The sequence below is a fragment of the Mytilus edulis genome, chromosome 3 (assembly GCF_963676685.1).
Source record: "Mytilus edulis chromosome 3, xbMytEdul2.2, whole genome shotgun sequence".
NCBI classification, from domain to species: domain Eukaryota; kingdom Metazoa; phylum Mollusca; class Bivalvia; order Mytilida; family Mytilidae; genus Mytilus; species Mytilus edulis.
This window is the reverse complement of record NC_092346.1, coordinates 89782903-89789342: the sequence shown is the minus strand read 5'-3', so window position 1 is coordinate 89789342 and position 6440 is coordinate 89782903.

Sequence of the window (6440 nt, the reverse complement as noted above, 5' to 3'; positions counted from 1 at the left end):
TTACCTTGAGAGGGCATACCGGTGTTATGTTGCCGCAGAGACTTTTGTACACATCCCTTGCGCTTTTGACTGATAACCGAACGAGGAACGCAATTCATATAAATATGCCTATATTATCGACTGCAAAATAACACAGACCTAGAAAAATCCAATCGCACGTGTTCCCTATCTATTTACATTTATATCTATATTAATATTTATATCGGGTTATGTGACCGTTGGCAGTCTTCGGGGGTCACCGCGATGATTAATGTATATAAATCAAATAATCAGAATTTGAGTCATTACAGAATTCAAATTTGATACCTAATGGCCCTTTAAAAAACCTTTTTAATTGAGGTACGGAAATTTTAAGAAATGTTGTGTTCTTGATGGTTGCCGTGTCAGTTGTCTGAACTTGATTGAAATGTATACCCATTAGTTGCCCGGGGAATAGGAAATGTATATTTGTTTTTTTATTTATATGTTGGTCTGCAAGAGAAGAGGCACTCATTAGTTAAAACACCAAACAAATACATATAAACACGTACGTATGCCTGTCAATACATTTCACATGCATGTTTATCTTAAGTTACAATGTCAATGTAAATCTGACCCATTGAAACTACGGCAATGGAGGAAATAAATGACACAACAGAAAAAAAAAGTAACTGTTTTCAATATACTAGTAGTGCAGTTAAAGAATTAAAGAAATTGCAATTTTAATCTGAGAGACGGAAATGTAAATTAGATCTAAAAGCATGTGCGACCTTCTTTGCCTATACAACATGCCCCTTAATGATGGCCATACTTTCAAAGAGACAATAAATACGTATTGTGTATGCAAAAAGTGCTTTAATATCTCAACAGGATATCGACTTTCCCATTGTAGACTCTATAATTTTATTACAAAAAACGAAGTAGTCAATCGAAAGGGAAATATTGGAATTTAGTGCGTACATGCATATATGGTCTATATAAAATGATTCTATAAAATAATGTTAGTTGTATCTATTTCATTCAAATGCTGCCGAGTGGAATGATTTACACTGTAACTGATCTCTTAAAGAGTTACGTCTGGAAACACTTATTTTTATTTTCTGATTTTTTTTTTATATGCAAAGACGCTTTTATTTATATTTTGTAAAAGGTTAAAGGTCTATACTCAAAATGGGCAGATTTCATTTTCTAAAAGTATGACATAAAAGATATTAAAAGCGAAACTAGTCAGTTGTACTTACAGATATAACAATCATATCGAAATACCACAAAGTCTTAAAAGACAAAAACTTGGGATATATACATGAATAAATAAATTTGGTGTATTTACTGTCTTCTGATTGGTTAAAATTATTAGTTTTATTTTCAATGTTGTCAATTTTGAAGACGACACGCCCACTCTGACGTTGTGTATTCATACGCCGACATATGTGTACCTTGTTATTGTTAATATTGTAACGGATTTCGGCCTCGTTGTTCAACAGTTTGAGTCCCCTCCCCCTTTTCACTTTTTATCAGATTAAATCTCTGTTTAACCGTATTGGATACTTATAAATTTTTTAATATGTTTCTTTTTATTAGAATAAGTTATCTTGGATATTTATTATGAACAGTAACTTGAGCAAAGATAAATATAACGTCAAGTCCTCCCTGAAACTGAGTCGCCTTTCTATTTATTTTTGTACAGTGTAAATACAGAATTTTCTTATACTGGACCTACCTTTATATATTTGTTGATGATTGTATTATGTTGTTTTAATCTCTATATATATTTATATTGAGTGAATTAGTTAACCTGGTCAAGTTTCTAGAGACTCAGAGTCTCTCTTTTTCCTTGTAATGTCCGCCATGTTTACTTGAGTCGCTTTACCGTAAACCGTCAAAGTGCACTGTCGTGAACGGCAATATTACGTTGAAATAGAGTCTTTCGAGTCGCTTTTGACGTCAATATGAAGTCTTTCAAGTCTTTTTTGTTGTATATATACTGCACTACCATTGAACGCGTTAGTCGTGATCGGACTACCGTGGCAAAAGGTTGCTTACAATCACAAGCCTAATAATAAATCCTTTCTGCACTGTAACTTACAATTTGAGTCTTGCACTTTAAAAGGTTAGGAAATATTTTGTCAGAGTTTTACTTTATGTAAAACATAGCTTTATAAATTTATATTATAAGGGACTCTAGAGATTAGAGATCATTAGACGTACAAAAAGTTATATACTGAAAAGTACAGAAAAGTCAGAAAATATAAAATATTCCATATTTTATACAGAGACTCACCGACGCGGTCTCGAGTCTTAAGGTCGCTTTTAATAAGACGTCAATAGAGTTTTTCTTCAGAGAAAGTAACAGTTAAAGTTATTCTTGTATTATTTACTCGATATACCAACAGTATAGAAACTGCAATTATTAACGATTCTTTACATATATAGAATTCGAATATTCACAAAAAGTACAGTAAAACCCGGAGTCGCAACTTATACATTTGAGAAGTCGGCATCACTTATATAATTATAGAGATTTCTATAATTATTTGTTAATAAGATTGTTTATTTAATACATGTGTATATAGAACTTGACCAGAGTACTCACTAGCTTGCATACTATTTAAGTGTTATTTATTGTGTTGATCTAATGTAAAAAGATATACAATATTGAAATTGTTTGAATGACATATATATATAACTGATCATAGTAACACTTCATTAAATCATTAACTTGAAACGAATTATTTATTTCTGTCTTCTGAAACAACGCATCTTTAAATATACCTATTGGATTACAGGGTTGAGTTAACCCAAGGGAGCAGTCATTTGAAACAGTATTTATTGTGGAGAATTAGTTTGTCTGGCTAATTGTCTAGTTTTGTCAGTGGGTCAGAGTTTCACTTCAGGGTAACGAAAACGCTATAGCAACACCGAGCGAAAACGTTACATTTGGTGGCCAATGTGGGGAGTCCCAAATTCTAAGGGGCTCTACGAACTAAGCTGAAGTGAAATTCCTATAAATATTTAAATAAATATAATTAATTCCGTTTAATAAATAAATATGTCAAAAACAAATATCAGACAACCCAGTTTTGTTGTTATTGAAGAAGAGGAAAATAGTGCAAGTCCGTTTGGGGTTCGATCACGGCTCCCCGCAATGTCCGTGAACCTGGACTCAGATATGAACAGGAGTCTTATTGATTTGACACCATCAGGGGAGGTTCCAATGCGGGTAAATAGGGAAAAGCATGATGAATTCACTAGTCCACAAGCTCAAGCGGGAGCTACTGAAAAGTCTATGCAGACTTCAACAGAAAATATAGATGTACCTAAACTTAAACAAGAGTTAAATGAAATAAGGGAGAGGGAAAGCATGTTAATGGGTTTATTGGAGAGTCATTCAGGCGACGAGTGTCGCAAATCACGGGAATCCTATGGAGGGGGAGATAGTTTTCGTAATAAGGTTTTCCCTGGTCTCCTAAATGACAGGAGGCGGCAACAGGCAGATCTCCGCGGTCTAAGTAGTGACCAGTGCTATGGGCCCAGCACTAACTCTCTATGGCAGGCACCTCACAACATAACTGATGAGGGGTGCAGTACTGTCCGAGTGGACAGAAACGGGTGTGTAGACACCATGACTCCTCCTGTAAGAAGGGCTACTAATGCAGTAGCAGGGAATGGAAATTATAGTGAGAACTCCTATCCAACTTTTAATATAAATGATAACACAGTCAATAATTGTGTACCTCAAATAAATGAACCTTCAGTTCATTTCAAAAATAAGAAAACAATTACGTTTGACGGAACAGGTAGTTGGCAAGACTTTTTAGTTCAATTTGAACTAATATCTACTGTGAATAAGTGGGATAACGGCATGAAAGCTTATGAACTTGCAACTAGTTTACGTGGAGTTGCACAAGGAATAGTGACTGATATTGAGCCTGCTAAAAGGTTAAATTATGACTATCTTGTATCTGCTTTGACATCTCGTTTTGAGCCTGCAAATCAAGTAAATATGTACAAAGTACAAATGAATTCTATTTATAGAAAACCTAGTCAAACTTTGCCAGAAATGGCACAAGAAATTCGTAGGGTAACTAGACAAGCTTATCCGACTGCACCTATTGAAATAAGGGATCAACTAGCCAAAGACTGTTTTGTTCGTGCAATTAATGATCCAAAAATACAATTATCAATATTTCAAAGAGAACCAAAAACAATTGATGATTGTGTAAGGTTTGGTCTTGAATATGAAGCTTTCACTGTTGATCAAAAGAGATTAAATAATGTCAAACCGGCAACACGCATGTTGTCCGAAAATGATGATTCTGCCGAATATGATGTAGTTACTCGCTTGGCAAAGATAAGTGAACAAATGGAGAAATTGACAAATAAAGAGGGTCAAAATTTTAGTAGGATGACGTGTTTTTATTGTGGGAATAAGGGTCACATTAAGAAAGAATGCAGAAAATTTGAATGGGACAAAAGACACAATTGTGTCAAAAGTAACAAATTTGTTCCAAATTTTAATAATCAAAATTCACAATCTAACAATACAAATAACAGTTTTCAAAGACAGGGAAACTGGTAAATGCTGGGGATAAGGACCGTTCACCAGCAGTTGAAGAAGGGGACTCGAGGTCCATTAGTTTAATTAAGTCAAATAAACAAGACAGTTTGTTTGTTAAATGTTTTATTGTTGATGTTGTTGTTAATTGTTTAATTGATACAGGGTCCACAATTTGTGTAATACACCCTAGAAAGTTTGAAAAACTTTCAAATGAGTTTAAACCGGAAATTCAAAGAAATAACCAGCGGCTTTGTTTGGCCGATGGTAGTTTTGTAAATACAATGGGTCATGTAGATTTACCTATTACAATAGGAAATTATACCATTATTCAAAAATTTACTGTTGCAGAGATTGACGTGCCAGCAGTAACTGGTTACGATTTTTTACATAAAAATAACTGTACCATAGACATGGGCAAGGGTGTACTATTATTGAAGGACTCAAAAATAGATTGTATAAAAGAGAGTCAAATGAGTTCAACTTTTAAAATAAAACTTAGTGACAAACTCACTATTCCACCCAATACAGAAGTTATCATATCAGGAATTGTTGAAGGTGATTCTAGTAGTATAATGAATGCTATAGTTGAACCAATACCATCAAAACATACTGATACTTTACTAGTTGCTAAAGCACTAGTGGACCCCAGTTGTGGTCAAGTACCTATACGAATGGTTAACTTAAGTAAATATGAACAAATAATGCAGCCTTTCACACATGTTGCCACATGTGAACTTATTGACACAGGTTCAGTTTTCAATGAACAAAGGTCAGAAAAACTCAAGCGGTTGAGTTCATCATCATGTGACGAAGTAAATGAATTACCTAGTCTTTTGCAAGATTTGAAATTAAGGAGCAGTGAACTTTTGAATGAGGGTCAAATTGATCAGTTAGAGTCTCTTTTAAAAAGACACATTCAAACATTTTCTAAAAATAAAGATGATTTAGGAAGGGCTACTGCCATTAAACATAAAATTGACACTGGTAATGCCAAACCAGTTAAGCAACCCCCTAGGCGTTTACCTCTAACAAAAAGGGATGAAGTCGATAAAGAAATTCAACGTCTTTTGGACGGTAAAATAATTGAGCCTTCAAAAAGTCCCTGGGCATCTTGTATAGTGCCTGTGACTAAGAAAGATGGCTCCACGAGAATTTGTATAGATTTTAGACCCATAAATAGCCTTACAATTAAGGACTCGTACCCTTTATGCCGCATAGACGACTCTCTGGATGCTCTGAGAGGTTCTAAATGGCTGAGTGTACTTGATCTTTCAAGTGGATATTGGCAAGTTGAGATGGACGAAAATGATAAGGAGAAAACAGCTTTTACCAGCACAAAAGGGCTATTTCATTTTAACGTAATGCCTATGGGTCTGTGTAATGGGGTTGCCACTTTTCAACGCCTAATGGAGTATACTTTGGCTGGCCTTAATTGGCAGACATGTCTGATTTATATTGATGATATAATAGTGTTTTCAGATTCATTTGAATCTCATTTATCAAGACTAAGTGATGTATTAGATAGAATAGCACTACAAGGACTAAAAGTCTCACCTAAAAAATGTAGTTTGTTTCAGAAACAAGTTTCTTTCCTTGGACATATTGTCTCAAGTGAGGGTATAGCAACAGACCCTGATAAAATTGCTAGTGTAAAAACATGGCCATTGCCAAAATCAATGACAGATGTTCGAAGTTTTCTAGGAACATGTTCGTATTACCGCAAATTTATTAAAAGTTTTGCTGAAATTGCAAGACCACTTCATAAATTAACAGAGAAAAATTGTACTTTTGATTGGACCAATGAATGTAATGAAGCTTTTGAGAAACTCCAAATGACTTTAATGTCTGCACCAATTTTTAGGCTACCCTGATATGACAAAACAATTCATACTAGATACGGATG